At 37.6% G+C, this 13,741-nt stretch overlaps 1 protein-coding gene across 2 annotated transcripts in view; it reads right to left on the reverse strand.

The window, feature by feature from the left end:
- Positions 1 to 13,741, reverse strand: part of LOC135195503 (carboxypeptidase B-like) — a 403,889-nt gene that overhangs the window by 238,981 nt on the left and 151,167 nt on the right. The gene's annotated exons all lie outside the window — the stretch shown is intronic.

Below are 13,741 nucleotides of genomic sequence, written 5' to 3' on the forward strand. Positions count from 1 at the left end.
TCTATATACATGGCATTTATCTAGAGCAAGGTCATAGCTTATGACTGCTGTCTAAATCAGACAAATCAATAGCCATTTTCAATTCACTATTAATTACTTTTTGCATTCCGAAGGCATAACATACTTGGACAATTCTCTCTCTCTCTCTCTCTCTCTCTCTCTCTCTCTCTCTCTCTAACATAAGATTTCTTTACAGACATCGTTGTTGAAAAGTAGGCAGTTGTAACACCAAGTTAATTCTCTCTATCTCTCTCTCTCTCGTAAATTGTAAATAAGATTTCTTTAAAGACATTGTAATGTGAAAGATACCCAAAATATACTGTTTCTCTCCTTCAAATATTCATCAAAACTTTCTTCATTGCTGATTTTGGGAGAGGAGAGAGAGAGAGAGAGAGGAGAGAGAGGAGAGAGAGAGAGATGAGGAGAGAGATGAGAGAGAGAGAGACGAGAGGAGAAGAGAGAGAAGAGATGAGAGAGCCGAGAGAGAGAGAGAGAAACACGATTACCAAGTTTATCAAAGGACACAAGGACAATCAGGTCTAACAAAGACGTTTAGGAAGTTTGCAACTTGGGGAAAACAACAGCCAGATCTCAGAAGTAGGTTCGTTAATTCCGCCTCTCGGAGAAACAACATTGACTCAGGAATTGAACGAAACAACAATGACCTAGGAGCTGAATGAAGCAACAGTGACTCAGAATGAATGACACAGCAGTGACTCAGGATTTGAACGAAACAACAGTGACTCAAAATGAATGAAACAACAGTGACTCAGGAATTGCATGAAGACAGTGACTCGGGAATTGAAACGAAACAACAATGACCAGGAACTGAATGAAGCAACAGTAACTCAGAATGAATGAAACAGCAGTGACTCAGAAACTGAATGAAACAACAGTGACTCAGGAATTGAACGAAACAACAGTGAATCGGAAGGAATGTAACAGCAGCAGTGGACTCAGGGAATGTATGAAACAACAGTCACTCATGAATTGCATGAAACAACAGTGACTCAGGAACTCAACGAAACAACAGTGACTCAGGAATTGCATGAAAACAGTGACTCGGGAATTGAACGAAACAACAGTGACTCAGGAATTGCATGAAAACAGTGACTCGGGAATGAACGAAACAGCAATGACTCAGCAACTGAATGAAGCAACAGTAACTCAGAATGAATGAAACAGCAGTGACTCAGAAACTGAATGAAACAACAGTGACTCAGGAATTGAACGAAACAACAGTGAATCAGAATGAATGTAACAGCAGCAGTGACTCAGGAATTGCATGAAACAACAGTGACTCAGGAATTGCATGAAAACAGTGACTCAGGATTGAGCGAAACAACAGTGACTCAGGAATTGCATGAAAAACAGTGACTCAGGAATTGAGCGAAACAACAGTGACTCAGGAATTGCATGAAACAGTGACTCGGGAATTGAACGAAACAACAATGACTCAGGAACTGAATGAAGCAACAGTAACTCAGAATGAATGAAACAGCAGTGACTCAGAAACTGAATGAAACAACAGTTACTCAGGAATTGAACGAAACAACAGTGAATCAGAATGAATGTAACAGCAGCAGTGACTCAGGAACTCAACGAAACAACAGTGACTCAGGAAATGAAAGAAACAACAATGACTCGAGAAATGAATAAAATAGCAGTGACTCAGGAATCGAATAAAACAACAACCATACCCGAAAAAAAGCAGTATTATGAAGTTGATCATCTTGAGAAAACAGCAGTCAAGACCCGAGTGAAACAACAGTCAAATATGGGAGTAGCAAGACAGGTTGTCGAGTCTGTTTACAGAAACAACATCCATGTTTCCGAATGAAACAAGAGTTACGTCGAGAAAACAGAATTATCAAGATGGTCGCTATGAAAGAAAGCAATTGATTAGTAGTCAAACCTATCTATCTATATATATATATATATATATATATATATATATATATATATAATATACAATATATAAAGTAACTTATCTGGAACAGGACCAGAACTCAAACTGATAGAAAAAAAGTACATTCAATCCTCTTTAATAGAATCACATCTCAAATGACACTATATACTTTGCATTTAATCTCCGTAATAGGACCAGATCTCAAATTCCCCTTACACGCTTTTCATTTAATCCTTTTAAATAGGATCAGAGGACAAAAGCTGATACAATGGAAGCCATTTAGTCCCTCCTAACAGAGGGAGGGATTCAATCCCGATAAAAAACGAAGCATTTAATCCCTTTTGACTTCGACAGAATTAAATGCTGCCGAGAAAATTCAAGGGCATTTAATCCGCTATCCGGGACAAAACGTAGATCTTGGAGACGCAGCGAAAAAAATAATGGAAACGATCTGATCCCTTTTCAGAAGGATCAGAAGTCGACGTCCCTGTGAGGGAACAATGCATTTAATAATCCCTTCTTCAACGGTAACAGGAACCCTGAAGGGGATGAGAGAGAGGAGGAGGAGGAGGAGGAGGAGGAGGAGGAGGAGGAGGAGCTTCTTCATCTAAACTAAACCTACTTTTGTGTCTCTTTATAACTTTAACTCCCGCTAATGGACGGCACTATAAGTTGGGGGGAAGGAGCATTATCTCGCTTCCCTTTGAAGTTATTTCGGATAAGTCGTTTTTTTTTTGGTTTTTTTTTTCTCTAAAGAGCTCAAACTAAAAACGAGTCATACTGTTGGTCTTTTTATTCCGGTATTCTCTCTCTCTCTCTCTCTCTCTTTCTCATTGCAACTTTTTTTTCTATCCAACTTGTTTTGCTGGAATAATATGGATTCCTGGATTTTTTTAAAAATCCGTCATACAGGTGGTTCTGTTTTCCAAGTCTTCTTTGGAGAGCTGTTGTTGCTGTCGGAAGTTCAGGATTTATTGAGATATATATATATATATATATATATATATATATATATATATATATATATATATATCTGTTCTGGATTGCCGTGTGAGCGTTGTTTTTCAACTTGTTGTTGTCCTCACTCACCTTATTTTCAACTTGTTGTTGTCCTCACTCACCTTATCTTCAACGTGTTGTTGTCCTCACTCACCTTATCTTCAACTTGTTGTTGTCCTCACTCACCTTATTTTCAACTTGTTGTTGTCCTCACTCACCTTATCTTCAACTTGTTGTTGTCCTCACTCACCTTATCTTCAACTTGTTGTTATCCTCACTGACCTTATCTTCAACGTGTTGTTGTCCTCACTCACCTTATTTTCAACTTGTTGTTGCCACTGCCCTTGCTTTCAATTCGTATTGTTCTCCCTGTCCTAGTTTCCATTTTCTTGTTTTCCCTGTTCTTGTTCTCAAATGATTGTTCACTGTCCTTATTCTCGACTTTGTTTGTTTCTATGGTGTTTTACTTTTGTTATCACTGCACCTGCTGTCAATTTCATGTTTTGGTCACTGTCCTTGTTTTCGACTTCTGCTGTTCTTTTCCTGTTCATTGTTTGTTTGATTGTTTGTTTGTATGGTGTTTTTACGTTGCATGGAACCAGTGGTTATTCAGCAACGGGACCAACGGCTTGACGTGACTTCCGAACCACGTCGAGAGTGAACTTCTATCACCAGAAATACATATCTCTCACACCTCAATGGAATGCCCGAGAATCGAACTTGCAGCCACCGAAGTGGCAGGCCAAGACCATACCGATCACGCCGCGGAGGCGCTTTCTTCTGTTCCTGTCGTCAGCTTCATGTTGCTCTCGCTGTACTCATTCCCAAATTCACTTTGTTCTAACTATATTTGTTATTGACTCCTCATCCAGCACAGCCTCTTGTTGACTGTCAAAATCTTTTCGTGATGCATAAAATGCTGCACCCACCGCTCTGGATTTCGCCGTCAAGTCCTTTGAACGAAAAGCTGTGCATTTATCAATTTGGTCTGAGCTAACTCAATAGACTGACATGCGTTGAAGTTCAGTAGTGTGCCTGTTCCCTGAGAGAGAGAGAGAGAGAGAGAGAGAGAGACGAGAGAGAGAGAGATGAGAGAGAGAGAGAGAAATGGGGAGACATTTTAAAAAAGAATTCTACTGAGAGAGACAGAGAAGACTGAGAGAGAGAGAGAGAGAGAGATGAGAGAGAGAGAGAGAGAGAGAGAGAGAGAGAGAGAAATGGGTACATTTTAAAAAAGAATTCTACTGAAAGAAAAGAGAGAGAGAGAAAGAAAGAGAGAGAGAGAGAGAGAGAGAGAGAGAGATGAGAGAGAGAGAGAGAGAGAGAAATGGGGTACATTTTAAAAAAGAATTCTACTGAAAGAAAAGAGAGAGAGAGAGAGAGAGAGATGAGAGAGAGAGAGAGAGAGAGAGAGAAATGGGGTGCCTTTTAAAAAAGAATGACTATTGAGAGAGAGAGAGAGAGAGGAGAGAGGAGAGAGACGAACGAGAGACCGATTAGAGAGAGATGAGGAGAGGAGAAGGAGAGGAGAGAGAGAAGAGAGAGAGAGAGAGAGAGACTCCAAATTAATCTATACCTATATTAAAAATTGTCGATTTTAAAAAATGCTAGAAAATCTGTCCAAAAGAACAAAGATCCGGGAAATTTTGTCCAAAAGAAAAAAAAATTACAAAAAGGTATTCGCCTAAAAAGATAAAAAAAAAAAAAACAAAAAAAAAAAAAAAAAAAATCCATTCAAAAGCATAAGAAAAATCCCGATATTCGTCCAAAAATATTAATTTTCCGAGATAAATTCATCTAAAAGAATAAGAAAAATTCAAGAGAATTCGCCTAAAAGGATAAAAAAAAAAAAACTCAAATTCATTCAAAAGCATAAAAAAAAAAATCCGATATATTAGTCCAAAATTATAACAAATTCCAAGAGAAAATTCGTCCAAAAGGAATAAGAAAATTCCAGGAGAAATTCAGTCTTAAAAAATCCCGCGAGAAATTCACTCAAATGTAATAAACAAAAATCCTGAGAAATTCGAACAAAACGATAAAAAAAAAAAAAAAAAAAAAAAAAAAAATCCGACAAATTCGCCCAAACCCCAAAAGGATAAAAAAAAGAAAGAAAAAAAAAAATCCCGAAAAAAATTCGCCAAAAAGGATTATAAAAAAAAAAAATCCCAAGAAATTCGTCCAAAAGAAAAAAAATATCCCGAGAAATTCGCCCAAAAGGAGCGACCGAAGGAAATGGAAACAAGAAAGTAGAAGAAGAAGAAGAAGACAGAATTGCCTCGACGTCGAAGGGGAAATCAAATTCGAAGCGACTGCCGAAGAACGTCGAAGGCGCGACTTCTTTTTTTTTTTTTTTTCGGCGTCTCACGTAAACAACAACACATAACAAGAGACAAAACATGTCAGCAAAGGGAAAAATTTTTGTTACTTTTTTCACAGACTTTTTTAATGCCATATTTCGCAATGTTAGCAACAAGAGGCCGTTTTATTGAATCCTTTTCAAGGGCCGAAGCTTTTGGCATTAAATCATCATGAAAGGAAGGACTGCAGATTGTATGCGTACAAATAGAAATGTACATGCAATGTTCATATGTACGTTCACACACACACACACACATTATATATGTATATATATCAAGCTAAAAGGCCCATTAAAACACACTATTTTCAAGCTAAGGACTATCTATTTCGGTGGACTAATTTTCATCCTTGATAAGAGTGGGGAGTTACTCCACCGAAATATATAGTCCTTAGCTCTAAACCAGTGTTGCAATCGGCCTTTATACTTGAGACGTACCCTGTTTTAACAGAAGAATTTATATATATATATATATAATATATATATATATATATATAATATATATATATCTGTATATATATATATATAGTATTATATATATATATATATATATATCTATATATATATATATATATATATATAATTTGCAAGAGAAGTAAGGAGACACAGGTGGACTGCAAGACATCAATATGTATGCCTCAGTAAGTGTATGGTAATGTTGCGATTAATCTAGGACAGACAGGGAAAAACCCCCGTTTGCTTAAACATGGAAGGGAAGAGGGAGTGAGAATCGAGTTTACGTTGTGAAAACAGTTTAATGAGAGTTCTGGGATGAGAACAGGGTGGAGGGAAAAGCTTTGTGAGGTAATGACTGCAGACAACGTATGAGAGATAATAGTGCAGTATGTGTGTTCAGGGTGTGAGGTTAAGATGTGATGTGATTAGGAGCAATTACCTTTTTGTCAAGTAAGCGATGCTTGTGTTAGGATATGCAGACAGGGGAGTGACTGGTTTGGTGTGAAAATGGGCACCATGAAAAAATTATTTTAGCGCCACAAAAATTTTTTTTTAGAATAATGCGAAAAAGAAAAAAAGCAATGAATATTAGTACAGTTTGATAAAATAAATCATGTATTTCACAGCATAAATAACAGACGTTGTAGTACGAAAAATAAAAACCAAATGAGGTGAATAACAGAATAAGCACAGGAAAAGAAAATCTCTGCAAAACGTTTTGGAGATGAGATCAAAACGTTTTGGAGATGAGATTAACGTTCAGGAAAGAAAACGTTTGTCTACAGGGATTGCCGAGCCAATTCTGATTGATGGATGTGATTTGGGGATGAAAGTTGTCTAGACGGACTGTCTGCTTAGACAATGTGGAAAAGAATAAACAAAAAAATCTAAGACAAATCGAAGAGATGGGAAAGATAGCTTGGATGACATATGCACCAGGCCATTTCAGTGCGGTCTACACACGGGGAGGGAATGAAAATGTGTTACAATGGAAGTGGTGTGTGAGTGTGTGTATGTTTGTGTATGTATGTGTAGTTGAGGTCGACTTAATGTTGATGAGCCTTCTGTGTAAGTATACAAAGCCGCTGATTTCTTTATTTCGGATTTTGTCTACACAGAAGTTTCAACATTATCTATGAAGCTGAAGGTTGAACTTGCCCGAGTTTATCATCTTGTTTTTGTCTGGATACATACATACACACATACACACAAAAACAGGCCCTACGTACGATTCTTCATCTTACCTCAGACTTCTAAAACGATCCCTACACCCACTCTCTCTCTCTCTCTCTCTCTCTCTCTCTCTCTCTCTCTCTCTCTCTCTCTCTCTCTCTCGTAAATAAGATTTCTTTAAAGATACTATAAGTGAAAGATACCGAAAATATACTGTTTCTCTACTTCAAATATTCATCAAAACTTTCTTCATTGCTGATTTTGTGGAGAGAGAGAGAGAGAGAGAGAGAGAAGAGAGAGAGAGAGAGAGAGAGAGAGAGAGAGAGAAACACGATTACCAAGTTTATCAAAGGACACAAGGACAATCAGGTCTAACAAAGACGTTTAGGAAGTTTGCAACTCGGGGAAAACAACAGCCAGATCTCAGAAGTAGGTTCGTTAATTCCGCCTCTCGGAGAAACAACATTGACTCAGGAATTGAACGAAACAAACAACAATTGACCTAGGAGCTGAATGAAGCAACTGTGACTCAGAATGAATGACACAGGAGTGACTCAGGAATTGAACGAAACAACAGTGACTCAAAATGGATGAAACAGCAGTGACTCAGGAATTACATGAAACAACAGTGACTCGGGAATTGAACGAAACAACAATGACTCAGCAACTGAATGAAGCAACAGTAACTCAGAATGAATGAAACAGCAGTGACTCAGAAACTGAATGAAACAACAGTGACTCAGGAATTGAACGAAACAACAGTGAATCAGAATGAATGTAACAACAGTGACTCAGGAACTCAACGAAACAACAGTGACTCAGGAAATGAAAGAAACAACAATGACTCAGAATCGAATGAAACAAGTGACTCGAGAATTGAATGAAACAGCAGTGACTCGAGAATCGAATAAAACAACAACCATGCCCGAAAAAAAAAGGCTAGTATTATGAAGTTGATCATCTGAGGGAAAACAGCAGTCAAGACCCGAGGAAAACAAACAGTCAAATATGGGAGTAGCAAGACAGGTTGTCGAGTCTGTTACAGAAACAACATCCATGTTTCCGAATGAAACAAGAGTTACGTCGAGAAAACAGAATTATCAAGATGGTCGCTATGAAAGAAAGCAATTGATTAGTAGTCAAACCTATCTATCTATCTATATATTATATATATATATATATATATATATATATATATATATATATATATATATATAAAGTAACTCATCTGGAACAGGACCAGAACTCAAACTGATAGAAAAAAAGTACATTCAATCCTCTTTAATAGAATCACATCTCAAATGACACTATATACTTTGCATTTAATCTCCGTAATAGGACCAGATCTCAAATTCCCCTTACACGCTTTTCATTTAATCCTTTTTAAATAGGATCAGAGGACAAAGCTGATACAATGGAAGCCATTTAGTCCCTCCTAACAGATACGGGATTCAATCCCGATAAAAACGAAGCATTTAATCCCTTTTGACTTCGACAGAATTAAATGCTGCCGAGAAAATTCAAGGGCATTTAATCCGCTATCCGGGACAAAACGTAGATCTTGAGACGCAGCGAAAAAATAATGGAAACGATCTGATCCCTTTTCAGAAGGATCAGAAGTCGACGTCCCTGTGAGGGAACAATGCATTTAATAATCCCTTCTTCAACGGTAACAGGAAACCTGAAGGGGATGAGAGAGGGGAGGAGGAGGAGGAGGAGGAGGAGGAGGAGGAGGAGGAGGAGGAGGAGGAGGAGGAGGAGCTTCTTCATCTAAACTAAACGTACTTTGTGTCTCTTTATAACTTTACTCCCGCTAATGGACGGCACTATAAGTTGGGGGGAAGGGAGCATTATATCGCTTCCCTTTTGAAGTTATTTCGGATAAGGTTTTTTTTTTTTTCTTCTCTAAAGAGCTCAAACTAAAAACGAGTCATACTGTTGGTCTTTTTATTCCGGTATTCTCTCTCTCTCTCTCTCTCTTTCTCATTGCAACTTTTTTTTCTATCCAACTTGTTGCTGGAAGGAATATGGATTCCTGGATTTTTTTTAAAAATCCGTCATTACAGGTGGTTCTGTTTTCCACGTCTTCTTTGGAGAGCTGTTGTTGCTGTCGGAAGTTCAGGATTATTGAGATATATATAATATATATAGATATATATATATATATATATATATATATATATATATATATATGTATATATATATATATATATATATATATATATATATATATCTGTTCTGGATTGCCGTGTGAGCGTTGTTTTTTTCAACTTGTTGTTGTTGTTCCTCCACTCAACCTTATCTTCAACTTGTTTGTTGCCCTCCTCACTCACCATTATTTTCAACTTGGTTTGTTGTCCCTCACCTCACCTATTTTCAACTTGTTGTGGTCCTCCACTCACCGTTATCTTCAAACGTGTTGTTGTATCACTCTCAACCTTATCTTCAACCTTGTTGTTGTCCTCAACTCACCGTTATTTTCAAACTTGTTGTTAGTCCTCACTCACCTTATCTTCAACGTGCTGTTGTCCTCACTCCACCTTAGCTTCAACTTCTTGTTCTTAGTCCTCACTGGACCTTATTTTCAACTTGTTGTTGTCCTCACTCACCTTATCTTCAAACGTGTTGTTGTGCCCTCAACTCACCTTATCTTCAACTTGTTGTTGTCCTCACTCACCTTATTATTTTCAACTTTTGTTGGGTCCTCACTCACTTTATCTTCAACCTTTTTGGGTTTTATCCTCATTGATTTATCTTTCAACGTGTTGTTTTGTCCTCATCTCACCTTATTTTCAACTTGTTGTTGTCCCTCACTCCACCTTATCTTCAACTTGTTGTTGTCCTCACTCACCTTATCTTCAACTTGTTGTTATCCTCACTGACCTTATCTTCAACGTGTTGTTGTCCTCACTCACCTTATTTTCAACTTGTTGTTGCCACTGCCCTTGCTTTCAATTCGTATAGTTCTCCCTGTCTAGTTTCCATTTTCTTGTTTTCCCTGTTCTTGTTCTCAAATGATTGTTCACTGTCCTTATTCTCGACTTTGTTTGTTTCTATGGTGTTTTACTTTTGTTATCACTGCACCTGCTGTCAATTTCATGTTTTGGTCACTGTCCTTGTTTTCGACTTCTGCTGTTCTTTTCCTGTTCATTTTTTGTTTGTTTGTTTGTTTGTTTGTATGGTGTTTTACGTTGGCTTGGAACCAGTGGTTATTCAGCAACGGGACCAACGGCTTGACGTGACTTCCGAACCACGTCGAGAGTGAACTTCTATCACCAGAAATACAAATATCTCTCACACCTCAATGGAATGCCCGAGAATCGAACTCGCAGCCACCGAAGTGGCAGGCCAAGACCATACCGATCACGCCGCGGAGGCGCTTTCTTTCTGTTCCTGTCGTCAGCTTCATGTTGTTCTCGCTGTACTCATTACCAAATTCACGTGTTCTAACTATATTTTGTTATTGACTCCTCATCAGCATCAGCATCTTGTTGCTGTCAAAATCTTTTCGTGATGCATAAAATGCTGCTCCACGCTCTGATTTTCGCCGTCAAGTCCTTTGAACGAAAAGCTGTGCATTTATCAATTTGGTCTGAGCTAACTCAATAGACTGACATGCGTTGAAGTTCAGTAGTGTGCCTGTTCCCTGAGAGAGAGAGAGAGAGAGAGAGAGAGAGAGAGAGAGAGAGAGAGAGAGAGAGAGAGAAATGCGGTACATTCAAAAAAGAATGTCTACTGAAAGAGAGAGAGAGACGAGAGAGAGAGAGAGAGAGAGAGAGAGAAATGTGGTACATTTTAAAAAAGAATGTCTATGAGAGAGAGAGAGAGAGAGAGACTCCAAAATAATCTATACCTATATTAATTAAAAATTGTCGATTTTAAAAATGCTAGAAAAATCTGTCCAAAAGAAAAAAAAGATCCGGAATTTGTCCAAAAGGAAAACAAAATTTCAAGAGATATTCGCCTACAAAGATAAAAAAAAACTCAAATTCATTCAAAAGCATTAAAAAAAATCCCGAAATATTCGTCCAAAAATATAACAATTTCCGAGATAAATTCGTCCAAAAGAATAAGAAAATTTCAAGAGAAATTCGCCTAAAAGGATAAAAAAAAAACTGAAATTCATACAAAAGCATAGAAAAAAGATCCCGGAATATTCGTCCAAAAGTATAAACTAATTCCAAGAGAAATTCGTCCAAAAGAATAAGAAAATTCCAGGAGAAATTCGTCTTGTTGAAAAAAAATCCCGCGAGAAATTCACTCAAATGTATTAACCAAAATCCTGAGAAATTCGCCCAAAACGATAAAAAAAAAAATAAAAAAAAAATAAATAAATAAAAAATAAAAAAAATAAAAAAAAAATTCCGACAAATTCGCCCAAAAGGATAAAAAAAGAAAGGACAAAAATCCCGAAAAATTCCGCAAAAAAAGGATAAAAAAAAAAAATCCCAAGAAATTCGCCCAAAAGGATGAAAAAAAACAAAAAATCCCGAGAAATTCGGCCCAAAAGGAGCGACCGAAGGAAAATGGAAACAAGAAAGTAGAAGAAGAAGAAGAAGAAGGAGACAGAATTGCCTCGACGTCGAAGGGGAAATCAAATTCGAAAAGCGGTACTGCCGAAGACGTCGAAGGCGCGACTGTTTTTTTTTTTTTCGGCGTCTCACGTAAACAACAACACATAAACAAGAGACAAAACATGTCAGTAAAGGGGAAAAGCTTTGTTTATTTTTATTCAGTTTTTTTTAATGACATATTTCGCAATGTTAGCAACAAGAGCCTGTTTATTGAATCCTTTTCAGGGGCCGAAGCTTTTGGCATTAAATCATCATGAAAGGAAGGACTGCAGATTGTAAGCGTACAAATAGAAATGTACATGCAATGTTCATATGTACGTTCTCACACACACACATTATATATGTATATATATCAGGCATAAAAGGCCCATTAAAACACACTATTTTAAAGCTAAGGACTATATATTTCGGTGGACTAATTTTCATCCTTGATAAGAGTGGGGAGTTACTCCACCGAAAGATATAGTCCTTAGCTCTAAACCAGTGTTGCAATCGGCCTTTATACTTGAGACGTACCCTGTTTTAACAGAAGAATATATATATAAAATATATATATCTATATATATATATATATATAATATATAATTTGTAAGAGAAGTAAGGAGACACAGGTGGACTGCAAAACATCAATATGTATGCCTCAGTAAGTGTATGGTAATGTTGCGATTAATCTAGGACAGACAGGGGAAAAACCCCCAGTTTGCTTAAACATGGAAGGGAAGAGGGAGTGAGAATCGAGTTTACGTTGTGAAACAGTTTAATGAGAGTTCTGGGATGAGAACAGGGTGGAGGGAAAAGCTTTGTGAGGTAATGACCTGCAGACCAACGTATGAGAGATAATAGTGCAGTATGTGTGTTCAGGGTGTGAGGTTAAGATAGTGATTTGTTAGGAGCAATTACCTTTTGTCAAGTAAGCGATGCTTGTGTTAGGATATGCAGACAGGGGAGTGACTGGTTTGGTGTGAAAATGGGCACCATGAAAAAATTATTTTAGCGCCACAAAAATTTTTTTTTTTTTTTTTAAAAATTTTTTTTAGAATAATGCGAAAAAGAAAAAAAGCAATGAATATTAGTACAGTTTGATAAAATAAATCATGTATTCACAGCATAAATAACAGACGTGTAGTACGAAAAACCAAATGAGGTGAATAACAGAATAAGCACAGGAAAAGAAAATCTCTGCAAAACGTTTTGGAGATGAGATTAACGTTCAGGAAAGAAAACGTTTGTCTACAGGGATTGCCGAGCCAATTCTGATTGATGGATGTGATTTGGGGATGAAAGCTGTCTAGACGGGCTGTCTGCTTAGACAATGTGGAAAAGAATAAATAAAAAAATCTAAGACAAATCGAAGAGATGGGAAAGATAGCTTGGATGACATATGCACCAGGCCGTTTCAGTGCGGTCTACACACGGGGAGGGAATGAAACTGTGTACAATCTGGAAGTGGTGTGTGAGTGTGTGTATGTTTGTGTATGTATGTGTAGTTGAGGTCGACTTAATGTTGATGAGCCTTCTGTGTAAGTATACAAAGCCGCTGATTTCTTTTTTTCGGATTTTGTCTACACAGAAGTTTCAACATTATCTATGAAGCTGAAGGTTGAACTTGCCCGAGTTTATCATCTTGTTTTTGTCTGGATACATACATACATACACACAAAAACAGGCCCTACGTACGATTCTTCATCTTACCTCAGACGACTAAAACGATCCCTACACCCACTCTCTCTCTCTCTCTCTCTCTCTCTCTCTCTCTTGAACGCTCCGAAACCGTACATCTGGCAACAACGAGAGAGAGAGAGAGAGAGAGAGAGAGAGAAAGAGAGAAAGAAGCCCTAAACAAGTACTACGCAGCAGTGTAATGTATTAGCATGAAACTCTAAGTTTGTGAAAGGAGCCTTTTCTCCCCAAAAGTTTATCAAGGGTCCTCGCAGCTCTTCCGAGAGACGGCGGAAAGATGACGATTTCGTGCCCTAATCTACAATTTCTAAAACCACAGAAAAGTTTCTCTCCTTTTTTTCTCGTGGTCCACCGAATACAAAAATAGAGACAACACACAAAAAAGAGGGGAGAGAGAGAGAGAGAGAGAGAGAGAGAGAGAGAGAGAGAGAGAGAGAGAGAGAGACGCACAGTCGTAGTAGTAGCTGCCTCGGGAAAATGTTACAAAGTTACAAAGGCCCAGTCCAGATTAGGATGAAATCTTCCCTTTTGATATGCTGGGCCGGTTTTAACACTTCTTTTTTTTTTCTTAAGTTTTCCGTAAAAGAATCT

Source organism: Macrobrachium nipponense, chromosome 16, assembly GCF_015104395.2.
Source record: "Macrobrachium nipponense isolate FS-2020 chromosome 16, ASM1510439v2, whole genome shotgun sequence".
NCBI classification, from domain to species: domain Eukaryota; kingdom Metazoa; phylum Arthropoda; class Malacostraca; order Decapoda; family Palaemonidae; genus Macrobrachium; species Macrobrachium nipponense.